Here is a 13459-nt window from a genome sequence, read left to right on the forward strand (position 1 = left end):
TATAAAACAAAGCTAGACATAAGACCAGTGCCCACAGTAGGAAAATGCACTTTAAAACTTAGGGTAAAAACCATACATACATATAAAGATATTTTATAGCAATTTTACATTACGCTATAGAAATATGTACATGGCATAGAAAAAATATCCACTATATGATTTTCTGATAACTTCTATGGTTGTAGAAAATTTGCACGCTATAGAAAAATTAATAATCTCAATCCTCAGAAGTAATAACTTCCCTCATCTTGCTGGATATTCTTCTAGTCTGCTTCATACACGTATAAACATATTCAGCTAGTGTGCCTATTTTATAGATGGGGAAGGCGAGGCTCAGAGAAGCCTCGGATCCGGGCAGATCCCTCTGTGAGCCTACTACGTGTGACATATGTTGAGAAGAATTGGGGACACCCTAAAGAGAGGCAGGGGCTGCATTATGACTGCATCACGGTCACGCCAAGTGACTGGCTCTGCTGAGAGGCAGGAGAGATGGACGGGTCTTAAAAGGAGCTCCTTCTCTCCAGATGCCCTTCACTGTGTTTTCAGGGGGCTTCCCTGGTGGCTCAGACAGTAAAGAATCTGTCTGCTAATCCAGGAGACGCAGGTTTGACCCCTGTGTCGGGTAGATCCCCTGGAGGAGGGCATGGCAACTCCAGTTTTCTTGCCTGGGAAATCCCATGGACAGAAGAGCCTGGCAGGCTACAATCCTTGGGGTCACAAAGAATCAGACACAACTGAGTGACTAGGCATGGGTGTTTTCAGGGATTTGGTGGCAAGTTTGAAACTACAGAGGCTCCCTTGGGCCACCAGGCGCTCCTGTGAGCCTAGGCAAGAATCACCTGTCAATAATAGAAGGTCTCCGGGACAATACCCTGGGGCAGCGTAGGGCTGCGAAGCTATGGTCTGTCTGGCTACTCCTCTCCAGAACAGCTCTGAATGGTCTGTTTTCTGAATCAGGCCTCATATTCCACTCCATGAGACAGCGCCAGATAGTGTCTACGTCCAAGGTCACAATAGCATCCTCTGGTAGACCTGGGCAAAAACACGTTACGCTCAACGGCTTCCCAAGTGGCTCGTTGGTAAAGAATCTGCCTTCCAATGGAGGAGACAAGCACACACGGATGCTATGCTTGGGCTGCAGTGTGGCTATGAGTTTACTTTCGTTTTAATTTTAGAGAACTGGCCATTGGGAGATTTTACACAAGACTCAGAATCTCTGTTTTTGGAAGATTGTCAGATCTGCTACCCTAAACCTGTATTTCTGCCTTGTGATGTGTGGATGCATGCTCAGCTGCTCAGCTGTGTCTGACTCTTTGTGACCCCATGGACTACAGCCCATCACGCTCCTCGGTCCATGGGGATTCTCCAGGCAAGAATATTGGAGTGGGTAGCCATGCCTGCCTTCAGGGGAATCTTCTCAACCCAGGGAGCCAACCCAGGTGTCCTGAGGCTCCTGCACTGACAGGCAGATTCTTAACTTGCAAATATGTAGTCAGAGCTAAGTTGCCAGTGTCCCCCACCTTTAAAAAATTTTATTTATTTGGCTGCCTTGAGTCTTAATTGTGGCATGTGGAATCCTCACTGTGTCATGCGAGATTCTTCCTTACAGGCTCGGTCTTTGCCACGCTCGCGCTTAGTTGCTCCATAGAGTAAGGGATCTTAGTCTTGTGACCAGGGATTGAACCCACGTCCCCTGCATTGCAAGGCAGATTCTAACCACTGGACCACCAGGGAAGTCCCCAGTCAGTGTCTCCTTCAGACTGCTCCCGAGTCTCCTTTTCCACAGGCCTCACCACTCCCCATCATCTTGGACCCAGCCTCCCTCAGTCATCACGTCTCCTGCCCAGCCTCTGGAGGTATTTGATTTTGCTCCTGAGAGGCGCATGCTGCTTAAAGAAGTAGACTGTGAGTTAGAACGTACAATCTTTTTTAAACATTTATTTATTTTTAATTGCTTTACAATATTGTGTTGGCTTCTGCCATACATCAACATGGATCAGCCATAAGTATACACATATGTTCCCTCCCTCTTGAACCTCCCCCCCACTCCCAACCCCATCCACCCTCATCCCACCCCTCTAGGTCATCACAGAGCACCAGGTTAGGCTCCTTGTGTCCCTCATACAGCAAATGCCCACTGGCTATCTATTTCACATATGGTAAGGCATATGTTTCCATGCTACTCTCTCCATACATCCCACCCTGTCCTTCCCCCACTGTGTCCACAAGCCTGCAGAACATGCAATCTTTGCTACACAGTGAGGTCAAGAGCCTTGGGCTTGGCAACGATTTCATCTATGACCGCATGAGCTGCAGCTTCTATTCACCAATCCTCCAGTTCCTTTCAGCCACCTCCTCTTCACTCCAGAAGAAGGCTGTGTAAAGTTCACTTGCCCATTTCCCTGGACAGGTGTGGGTCAGCATAGTCAGCAAGGCCTGGCTTCAGGAGCCTCCAGGGTCTCCCATGTGGCCTGGTTATCAAGGGCTGCAGTAGGTGCTCCCAGCTTGGTAAATGCAAAGTTAGATCTCTCCAACATACACTGGAGAAGTTACACATGTGGCAGGAGCCCTCCAATGGGTTTTGTTCAATTGCCAAGTCATGTCTGACTCTTTGTGACCCCATGGACTGTAGCACGCCAGGCATCCCTGTCCCTCATCATCTCCTGGAGTTTGCCCAAGTTCATGTACATTGAATTGGTGATGCCATCCAACCGTCCTATCCTCGGTTGCCCACTTTTCCTTTTGCCTTCAGTCTTTCCCAGCATCAGGGTATTTTCCAATGAGTCAGCTGTTCACATAAGGTAGCTAAAGTATTGGAGCTTCAGCTTCAGCATCAGTCCTTCCAATGAATATTCAAGGATGATTTCCTTTAGGATTGACTGATTTGATCTCTTTGCTGTCCAACGGACTCTCAAGAGTCTTCTGCTGTACCACAGTTTGAAAACATCAATTCCTCGGCACTCAGCCTTCTTTATGGTCCAGCTCTCACATCCGTACATGACTACCAGAAAGTCCATATCCTTGGCTATACGGACCTTTGCCAGCAAAGCGATGTCTTTGCTTTTTAATACGCTGTCTAGGTTTGTCATAGCTTTCCTGCCAAGAAGCAATCATCTTCTAATTTCACGGCTGCAGTCACCATTCACAGTGATTTTAGAGGCCAAGAAGAGAAAATCTGTCACTGCTTCCACCTTTTACCCTTCTATTTTCAATGAAGTGATGGGATTGGATGAGAATTCATGATCTTTTTTTTTTTTTTCAACAATGAGCTTTATGCTGGCTTTTTCACCCTCCTCACTCACCCTCATCAAGAGGCTCTTTAGTTCCTCTTTGTTTTCTGCCCTTAAAGTGGTATCATCTGCATATCTGAGGCTGTTGATATTTGTCCCAGCAACCCGATGGGTAGCAGACACTTCACGACCCACAGAACTCCCTTGGTTCACTGCCACCGTGGCTTGTTCTCTGGGCCATGTCTCCGAAGGCCTAGAAGAGATGGCATGGGTGGCCACTGGATGGGTGAGTGAAGAGGAGTGGGCTGGGTGGACCCTGCAACGGCAGAGTCTTCACAGGTCAATGCCCAAGAGCTGCAGTAAATACTTTGGACAAGAGGCCAGGGATATTCTCTAGGCCCAGGTAGGCAGTGACATATTAAGAGAATCTAGACTCAGGACTTCCCTGGAGGTCCAGTGGCTAAGACTCTGCACTCCCAATGCAGGGGACCCAGGCTCAATTCCTCGCCAGGGAACTAGATCCCACATCCTGCAATGACAACAACAAAAAGATCCTGCACGCCACAAGAAAGATCAGAGAGCCCTCATGCTGCAGCTGAGACTTAAAAATTAATAAAAAAGAGAATCCAGACTCCTTAGTGTCATTATCTCTTTTCCTTCCTTTCCTGCAAAATTCCAGTTGCAAAAGCATCTCTCTCCTGCCCCCCTGGGGTAAAGAATGCCTCCCAACTGGGAGCCCATGAGATGAGATGGGATGGGATGTAGACATGGTTGTCTCAAACTGGGCTCTGCTGACTAGTGACCAGTGAGGGGGCCTGGGTGGGTCTCTGTGCTTCCTCACAAGAATGGGGTGGGTGAGCCCCATCTCTCAGAGCTGCCGGCTTACATAGAGCAGGAACACAGGAGAGCATCTTTGCACAAGTGTGTGTTACCGGCTCCCTCCTGGTGGAGAGCCACAGGTGCTAGAAGAGCCTGATACTCCGGACCACCTGGGTAGCGGGAGGAGCCCAGCTTCGAGGGAGTGCATTGCTGCACACTGTCCATCTTCTGGGTCCCCACATCCATGCAGGGACTGCCACTCAGCACCTGGTTGAATTTCACATCCCAGTCATGAAGGGTGTGGGAAATGAGAAGATAAGTCCAGATCATTAATTATTAATTACCTTTCTCTGTTTAGAGTCCTTGTTCTCTGCAGAACACAAAGCAATCTTCTCATACCCTACTAATGCCTTCTCTTCTCTGAGACCAGCAAGCCAGAGTCAAGTGAACAGATGAGGCCTGAGAATCTATGTGGAAAGACCCAAGCTCAGGACGGTGGGGGACACACTGGTGAATGATGTGTCAAAATCAATAGACCCTACAGCCATCTTTTTATTATTCTTTTTCTAAGTATTTCTTTAAAAAATATTTAATTATTCTTATTTTATTTATTTTTATTTTTTGGCCACGCAGCATGTGGGATCTGAGTTCCCTGGCCAGGGATTGAACCTGCTGTGCTAAGTCTCTCAGTCATATCCAACTCTTTGTGACCCCAAGAACTATAAGCCGCCAGGCTCCTCTGTACATGGGGATTCTCCAGGCAAGAATACTGAAATGCGTTCCTATTTCCTACTCCAGGTGATCTTCCCAACCCAGGGATCGAACTCAGGGCTCCCGCATTACAGGTGGATTCTTTACCAACTGAGCCACCAGGGAAGCCCATTAAACCTGCAGCCCCCTGCAATGGGAGCGTGGAGTCCCAACCACTGAACCACCAGGAAAGTCCCTCCTCTTTTTAGTCCCAATAAACCGAACCACAGGGAGGGGCAGCCTGACAAAGGGAGGGTTGACTATAAGAGGCTGGGCTTGTAGCTGTCTGCTCCCCAGGTAAGGCATAGCCAGACCTGCCTCTCTGAGGAGGACATGCAGGATCTTAAGGGATCTCTAATTCAGGAAAAATAAGGATCATGAGGGCTTCCCAGGTGGCGCTAGTGGTAAAGAACCCACCTGTCAGTGCAGGAGACACAAGAGACTCAGGTTCAACCCCTGGGCTGGGAGGAACCCCTGGAGGAGAGCATGGCAACCCACTCTAGTATTCTTGCCTGGAGAATCCCATGGACAGAGGAGCCTGGTGGGCTACAGTCCACGGGGTTGCAAAAAGTCAGACATGACTGAGCGTGCATGCACACACACACAGACTGATATGCGAGCAATAGATTGCAATAGGACTTTGGGGATGAAGAAGTAACGGTCAAAGACACAGTCATTTAAGACCTAGAAGCACAGACTTCTTTCCAGACACGGCCTCCACTGTTTGTCCTTATGTGATTTTTCCAGGGCTGGGGCAGAGGAGATTGAAGCCACGTCAGCCTGCACAGCAAAGCTTTGGCTGCAGGCAGTGCTGACAATCGGCTGTGTCATGACTTTAGTGGAAAGCAGGAAATCATAAGATGCCTTGAGTGATGTCCATTGTGGGAGTGAACGTGTCTCTCTGGGTCTGGAAAGAGAGAGGACATTTGCGCTTCTGTCCAGACAGAATGAGCTGGGGCTTGGTGAGGGTCCATGGTTTAAATCATGGCTCAGGTGGTAAAAAATCTGCCTGTAGTGAAGGAGTCACAGGAGACACGGGTTCGATATCTGGGTCTGGAAGTTCCCTTGGAGGAGGAAATGGCAACCCGCAATACTTTCTAAGGAGCAGTCTCAGAAATCAGAGAAACTGCTGAACAAGAAGACAGGTTTTAGGAGAATCAGAATCCACTGAGCATGTAGATCGATTAGTGATAATGTTCTTGCTCGCTTGGAGATGTGGCCACCACGGAGAGGCAGGATTTTCGAAGCTGAGCTTGCTAAAGGTACCCACATTTCTCCATTCTTTTACAGACACTGAGATGAATATTTTAATGTTTTAACTGGGGCCCAGGGACGGGAGACACATGCTTTGATCATCAGCAAACAATTCTGCCTTGTGGTTGATACGGATGGAATCCAGGTCTCCTCTAGGGAGTTGAGTCCAGAATGTCCATGTGGCCAGTCCACTGGTCCACTGGACAGGAACACCCCTCCTGAGCATTAGTTAATAAGAGAGAGGAGGGCTTCCCTGGTGGTCAAGTGGTGAAGACTCAGCCTCCCAATGCAGGAGACACACGTTTAATTTCTGGTCCAGGAAGATCCCACAGGCCTTAGAGCAACTAAGCCTGCCTGCCTAGAGCCTGTGCTCCACAACCAGAGAAACCACTCGAATAAGAAGCCTGAGCACTGCAACGAAGAGTAACCCCCAATCTCTTCAATTGGAGAAAGCCCCCATGCAGCAACAAAGACCCAGAACAGCCAAATATAAATAAATAAATCTTTAAAAAATATATCAAATCTATCTTTAAAAACAATACAAGGAGCAGACTATTTCCAACAGGGGGGCCGTCTTGGAAAGCATATTTTTATTTTTTTGGCCATGCTGTGAGGCATGCAGGATCTTAGCTCCCCAACCAGGGATCAAACCGACACCCCTGCACTGGAAGTGTGGATTCTTAACCACTCGATCACCAGGGAATTCCCAGGAGGGCTGTCTTGGAAGCTGAGCAACTGTTGTGTTTGATGGAGGTCTGGATTCAGGTCCACCCATGCCCTCCTGGGGCTTGGCACAGAGGCTGGTCCTCTGTACGGGGCCTCACTGCTGTGCCAGCCTGGACCACACCCTCTCAAATGGGTCAAGCTCAACCATCATTCCCTCAGATGTTGTTATGAACTTAACTGTGCCCCCTGCTCCCCTCAATTCATAGATTCAAGACCTTAACTCCCAGAACTTCAGAATGCGACTCTGTTTGGAGATGTGGGCCTTTCAAGAGGTAACAAAGGTAAAAGGAAGCCATATGAGTGGACCTTAATTCAATATGGGTCTTTACATATATGGGTGGGGTCTTTACAGGGCTTCCCAGGTGGCTCAGTGCTTAAGAATCTGCCTCAGTGTAGGAGATGAGGGTTTGATCCCTGAGTCAGGAAGATTCCTTGAAGTGGGAAATGGCAACCCACTCTAGTATTCTTGCCTGGGAAATCCCACGGAGAGAGGAGCCTGGCGGGCTACAGCGTATGGGGCTGCAAAGAGTCGGACACAACTAACCGTGCACACACACACAAAAGGGGTCCTTATAAGAAGAGGAGATTAGGACACAGACACAGAGGGAAGACGAAATGAAGACCCAGGGAGAAGGCAGCTGTCTTCAAGCCAAGGAGAGAAGCCTCAGAAGAATCCAGCCCTGTTGACACCTGTATCCCAGGCTTCTCACATCCAGCCTTGAGAGAAAATAAGTTCTTGTTTAAGTCCCACCCCCAGCCTGTGGTACTTGATCATGACACCCTAGGAAATTAACACAGGTGTCCCGGTTGCACAAGCAACAACTGATTCAATGCAGGCAGCCCAAGGTGGGCACAGGTGACCTCCCCAAGGCCCACCGGCAACACTGGATCCGTAGGATTGATAGGCTACCTCCTAGAGCTGGCACTTCCATCTTAGCAAGTCTGGGGACATGTTGAGCTGCGAAGGGATAGATTTTTGTCACTGTCCCCAGGGCTTATAGGAGGGGCCTAAGGAACGGCGAGGGGACTGTCATCTTATTTTGTGTACGTGTGCTCAGTCACATCCAGCTCACGAGACCCCATGGACTGTAGCCCACTGGCTCCTCTGTTCACGGGGTTCTCCAGGCAAGAATACTGGACTGGGTAGCCATCCCTCCTCCAGGGGGTCTTCCCAACCCAGTGATCGAACCTTGTGTCTCCTACATCTCCTGCACTGGCAGGCAGGTTCTTTACCACTGCGCCGCCTGGGGAGCCCCGTCATCTTACTGCTGTGTCTTAAAACTCCTTAGGGTCTTCCACTAGTCTACAGTGCCCAGTGAAATACCATTTTAGGAGCCAACTCCAGGCAGTTGTTGAGGATTCTGAGGCCTCATTCTGGTTGCGTGGGAAAGGATGTCATGATTGATCAGCAATGTCTGCTCCAGGCAAGCAGAGGAGGCATGACGGATGTGTCCAATCTATCTGCAGCTTCTAGAACATAAGGAGCTCAACCTGAGCCAAGGACAAGTCAGTGTAGCCAAAGAGAGCTGGCTGTGATGACGAAGACCATGCACTTCCAGGACACCTGTTGGCTGTCAATGCCAACCGTTGGATGACAAATAGATGTCACCTCTGGCCAACCTGTTATGGCCACCTGAGCATGAAAATTCATGTCCATGTTCATGGAAAGAGCATCATATTTCAACCCCCGTGTTTGCCACGGACGTGGACTGCAGGAGTGACTGCTTCTTGGATCTTGCTCAATCTGCAGGGGAACCTCAGGGTTTCTTTGTGTCACGCTGTCCCAAGGTTGAGGACGAAATGCTGTTCTGGAGTCTGCGGGGTTCTATGAGCTGAAGCATTAGGAGTCAGATCTTTTAGAGGAAGGGTCCAAACCCTTCTGGAGCCTGGCTTCCCTCCCTGGGGGATGCACTCCACAGAGGTTGCTAGAGTGTGGCCCAGAACAGGTTACCTCTTCCTAGAGTGGTGTTGGTGGTGGGCTGTCTTGCCTTATAGTAACACAAAGTTGCATTATGTAGTAGGATAAAGTACTTAAAAACACTTTAAACTAGGTACTTCCCTGGTGGTCCAGTGGTTATGATTTCACCTTTCAATGTAGGGGACATGGGTTAAATCCCAGGTCAGGGAACTAGGATCTCACATGCCAGGGGCCAGTGACGCCTGCAAGCCACACTACTGAGCCAACTAAGACCTGACACACCCAAAAATAAATATTTTAAAGAAAGCTTTAATAAAAAATACTTAAGGCATAAAAATATCAAAAGAATTTAAAAATATTTAAAAATTCCCAGAACGGAGTATAAATTAATGGTGGCAATGGTTTAGTTGCTCAGTCATGTCCAACTCTTTGCAACTCCAGGGACTGTAGCCCACCAGGCTCCTCTGTCCAGGGGATGTCCCAGGCAAGAATACATACTGAACATGAAGTGTGTGCCTTGAGGCCAGTTGTTTACTGAGACATAGGGGCACATTCCCTCTTCTGTCCCTAGACCAACAGGCAGGCAGGACATGACTAGAGGGGGCAGGCTGCATGCACACGAAGGATGCTTGTTTGGCAGGGAGCCCCTGCTATGCTACAAGAGGGGCCTCTTAGATGGCTGGGGCACGCTGGGGATGCTGGGATCAGGGATCCCACCCTAACCTCTTCCCAGCTAGAATGCTGTCCTTCTATGTTCCCCTCGAAATAAATTTTTCCAAGGGGGCTCCATCTGGAGGACTTGAGGCATCATCATTCCTGGAGGGACCACCTTCAGGAATGGCCAGCATAGGGGCATGTGTTCAAGAACACACAGAGGAGAGACTTCCCTGGTGGTCAAGTGGTTAGGACTCTATGCTTCCACTGCAGGGGATGTGGGTTCCATTCCTGGTTGGGGAACTTAGATCCCACATGCTGTACAGTGAGGCCAAAAAATGAGAGAGGAAAAAAAAAAACACCACCTTTTTAAAAGAGAACACACAGAGGAAATCCATGGAGCACTGAAGTCCCTGGTGAAGCTAGAAGCAGACTCTGGAAGGGGAGGTCCACAAGGACTTCCTTTGTAAACACCTACTATGTGTTAGAGAAGCTTCCCTGATGGCTCAGTGGTAAAAGAACCTCCCTGCAATGCAGCAGATGCATAGCTTCCCAGCTGGTGCAGCAGTTAAGAATCTGCCTGCCGATGCAGGAGATGTGAGAGACCCAGGTTCGATCCCTGGGTTGAGAAGATCCCCTGGAGGAGGAAATGGCAATGCACTCCAGTATTCTTGCCTGGGAAATCCCATGGACAGAGGAGCCTGGCGGGCTACAGTCCATGGGCTCGCCAGAGTCAAGAGTCGGACATGAATGAGTGACTGAGCACGCACTATGTATTAGGCTCTTTCATATATATCACCAAATATGATCTCCACAACAACCCAGCAAAGAAGGCAACAGCTTCCTAAGTCTGAAACTGGGAAAGAGTCTCAGAAGGAGTCAGACGATTCCCTGGAGTAATAATTGACTGTAGCAGAGACCAGTTACAGAGGGACCACTTCCCAGGCTCAAACGTGAATGACCTCATTTAACTACACCGCCACAATGTGGAACTGGTCATCGGAGTTAAGTGCAACTATATATATATATATAGTGTGTGTGTGTGTGTGTGTGTGTGTGAGTGCTGACTCTACATCAGGAGTGATTTCCTTTTAGCAACTTCATACGATAGGTGAGAAGAATATAGGTTTCAAAATCAAATGATCTCTGTTTGGAAGAACAGCTCTCCTACCCTGAATTAACCTTGAGTAATTCAAGTTGCTTCTCTGATCTTAAGTTTCCTCATCAGGAAAATGGGAATGATAATCATTACTCTGGGAATTAAATGACAGCAGGTAGAAAATGCTCAGCATACAGTAAGTGCCCAGCAAATGGAACTGACTTTCAGGTATGGCTTCTCCTGGGATTTTATGAATGTGAGAACAGAAGCTCAAAAAGGCATCTCGATGAAATTAAGGTCATCGAGCAGGGACTAAATGCTGATCTATCAGACACAGACCTCCGGGCTCCTTCTTCCGTACGGACACAAGATAATTGATTTTCACAGGACAGCTCTCCAGTCATCAAGAACGATCAAGCTTTTTGATCATAAGAAGCACAGAACACACTTGAGGAATATTTCCTTCCAAAAGAAGTCAAATAGTTGAAAATGTTGCCACGTTTGATGTTTTAATGTGAACTTCAGTTATCTGAAAAATTCACTGACATGGACCAATTCCAGAGCCTCTAATGCCAAAATTCAGAACCTTTCCGGTCTTTCTCCACATCAGGACTTATTATAGCATTAGCCTCAGAGTCTTGGAACCTTGCCAATTTTATAAACACTGTTCTCTCTATTGTGGCCGGACAGGATAATTTAGGGACATTTTCCTTGATACCATTTCATTTTCTACTTACATCGTAGAAATACTGTCGAATCTAAATGACACTACACAAACCACCTTAGACTGCAGCTTTTGAGTCTGTGCTGCGATGGTGTGGCTTGGTAGTGTAAATATTTGTTGGAGAAAGAATAACAAGCAGGGCATTATATTTGGAATGGCTGCCTTTTTCATTAACCCTGTAAGAAAATACACCAGAGTGACAGATAGTCCTCTAAATCACAACTTTCAAGCAGTTAATAGAACACTTCTTTTCAGGCTAACTCAGGTTTGTACTGCTTTTAAAACCCTTTCTTTTACCATAACCTTGTCTATCTAAAATGTATATCTTAACGATCTAATGGCTGGAAATTTGCAGTAAATTTCCAAACATATTTGGGTACAGAGATACATTATACTTCAGGCATTAGTTACTTGAATGGCATTCAGAAATATTAAAAACAACTAAAAAAAAGTGACTGGGAAATTAATCACTTGGAATAAGAATATATTAAAGATTATACAGCATCAACTGACAGCTTACTCACAATATCTCTTTCGGATAAGTGTGAAGTCATAGCTTTCAGAATAGATTTCCAGGGTAAGTTTGCACTTGACAATTTTCCTTCTTCTCATGTGTCCTCAAAGCTATTACACGTTTTAGGTTGAGCAATCCCTGTAAATGTAGCTGTAATCCAAATCCAGTTTGTAAATCACATCAAAGGCCTTGGATGTTGGACTTTCTGATGTCCTAAATCCACTGTGCAGCTTTGCAGAGACCACAGATCAGGTCATTACAGTGCATCTCAAGTGGTGGATTAAGGAGACAGAGGGAAAGGACAGGAGACTCAAGGCATTGAACCCCTAATTGACTGGACCCACACTTTATGGAAAGGAGTAAGATTGCATCCTAGACACTGATTTTCTGACTGGATTCTGGGGAGGCTCAGGTAAACCCCCATGGTGATGAAGAAGATGCTGCAAGTTGGTGCAGAAGTGAACTGACGTGAAAACAGACTGGAGACCCTGCCTGGGACTTCATTTCTGGATCCAAAGCCACACAATGACCTTACTGAGCATCTAGTGAGAAGGTGGATCACCGTGGTCTTTCCTGACAGGTTTTCCTTTCTAGAACCTTCCTTATGGGCCAAGAGACAATTATAAAATTCAGTTCCTTAATGCGTTCTGCCTCCCACCCCTTCAAATCACCCAGACACATTCTCCACTTTTACAGTGACGTGGGAAAAAATATCTGAAACGTTGTATGAGGCTGCAGATGAGGACAAAATCAGAGCGAGCCTTGACATTTTAGACAGGCTGTCGCCAACAGAACTTTCCCCAGAAAGTTACATCTAATGTGACCTTCATCAGCTACACTGAGAAGGATCTGTTCCAGGTTACTGTCAGCCACAAGAAGGGGCTGAATTTTAAGCAATGAACTTAAGGAGAACAAATTTCCAACTTTGATTCAGTTTCAACTCAGACTCCCTAAACCCCTCCTTGGAGAGGCGCCGAGGACCCCAAGGGAGAGGGTACAGCTCGAGGGAGTGACGGTGCTTGGAACACAGCCCAGCGCTCTTCCAGGCTTGAGAGACCCGAGCCCCGCAGCCGAACACGGACTGCTGCAACGCCTAGCCGGCGCGGCTCCCACCCCGGCCGCCCCGAGCTGCTGCTACCTGCCGGCGCCGGTCCGGCCTCCCCTGTCCATCCAGGCGCACCCAGGGCGCCGTGCCACCGGAAGGGGTCCCGGCCCCGGGTGGCCGTGCGGGTCTCCCCGAGGTGGCGGATCTCCTCCAGCAGATCCTCTGCGCGCGGCCGGCCGTCTGGCTCCGCGGCCGGGGACCACCCTTCTTCCCCCCGCGCCCCGCGCGACGGCCCGGTCCCCCGACCGCGCTGCGCCCCGTTCCCGCAGGGACCCGGGATGCGCCCGCAGTGCTTACCTGGAGAGGCAGTCCGGTGCGCTCGCTGCGGCGCGTGCTGGCCGGTGGCGCGGGGCGCGGGGCGCGGGGCGCGGGGGGCGCTGCCCAGGCAGGGCTGGGCGGGCTGCGGCTGAGTCAGCGCCCCGGCGGCGCGGGCGAGACCCGGCCAGCCGCTGAGTGGGGGCTCTGAGCGGAGCGGCGGCCGTCCTGGCATTTTAAAGGCTAGGCAGCTGGATGCTGTTCAAGCGGAAACGCAGGGAGAAACTTCGGCCCCCAGGGCAGAGCAGAGCGTGGGCCGCGCGGAGGGGGCCCGGGAGCCCCTTGCCGGCGCACACACCAGCCTAGGCTTTTCTGATACGCTCTTCACAAGCTCTCCCTTCAGATTTTTCC

The 13459-nt window shown here is 48.9% G+C and overlaps 1 long non-coding RNA gene across 1 annotated transcript in view; it reads right to left on the reverse strand.

The window, feature by feature from the left end:
• Positions 1–13156, reverse strand: part of LOC108638543 — a 44949-nt gene extending 31793 nt beyond the window's left edge. The window contains exon 1 of the long non-coding RNA XR_001919947.1: positions 13091–13156. This is a non-coding gene — a long non-coding RNA (uncharacterized LOC108638543). The remainder of the gene's footprint in view (positions 1–13090) is intronic.

Source organism: Capra hircus, chromosome 21 (assembly GCF_001704415.2).
Source record: "Capra hircus breed San Clemente chromosome 21, ASM170441v1, whole genome shotgun sequence".
NCBI lineage: Eukaryota > Metazoa > Chordata > Mammalia > Artiodactyla > Bovidae > Capra > Capra hircus.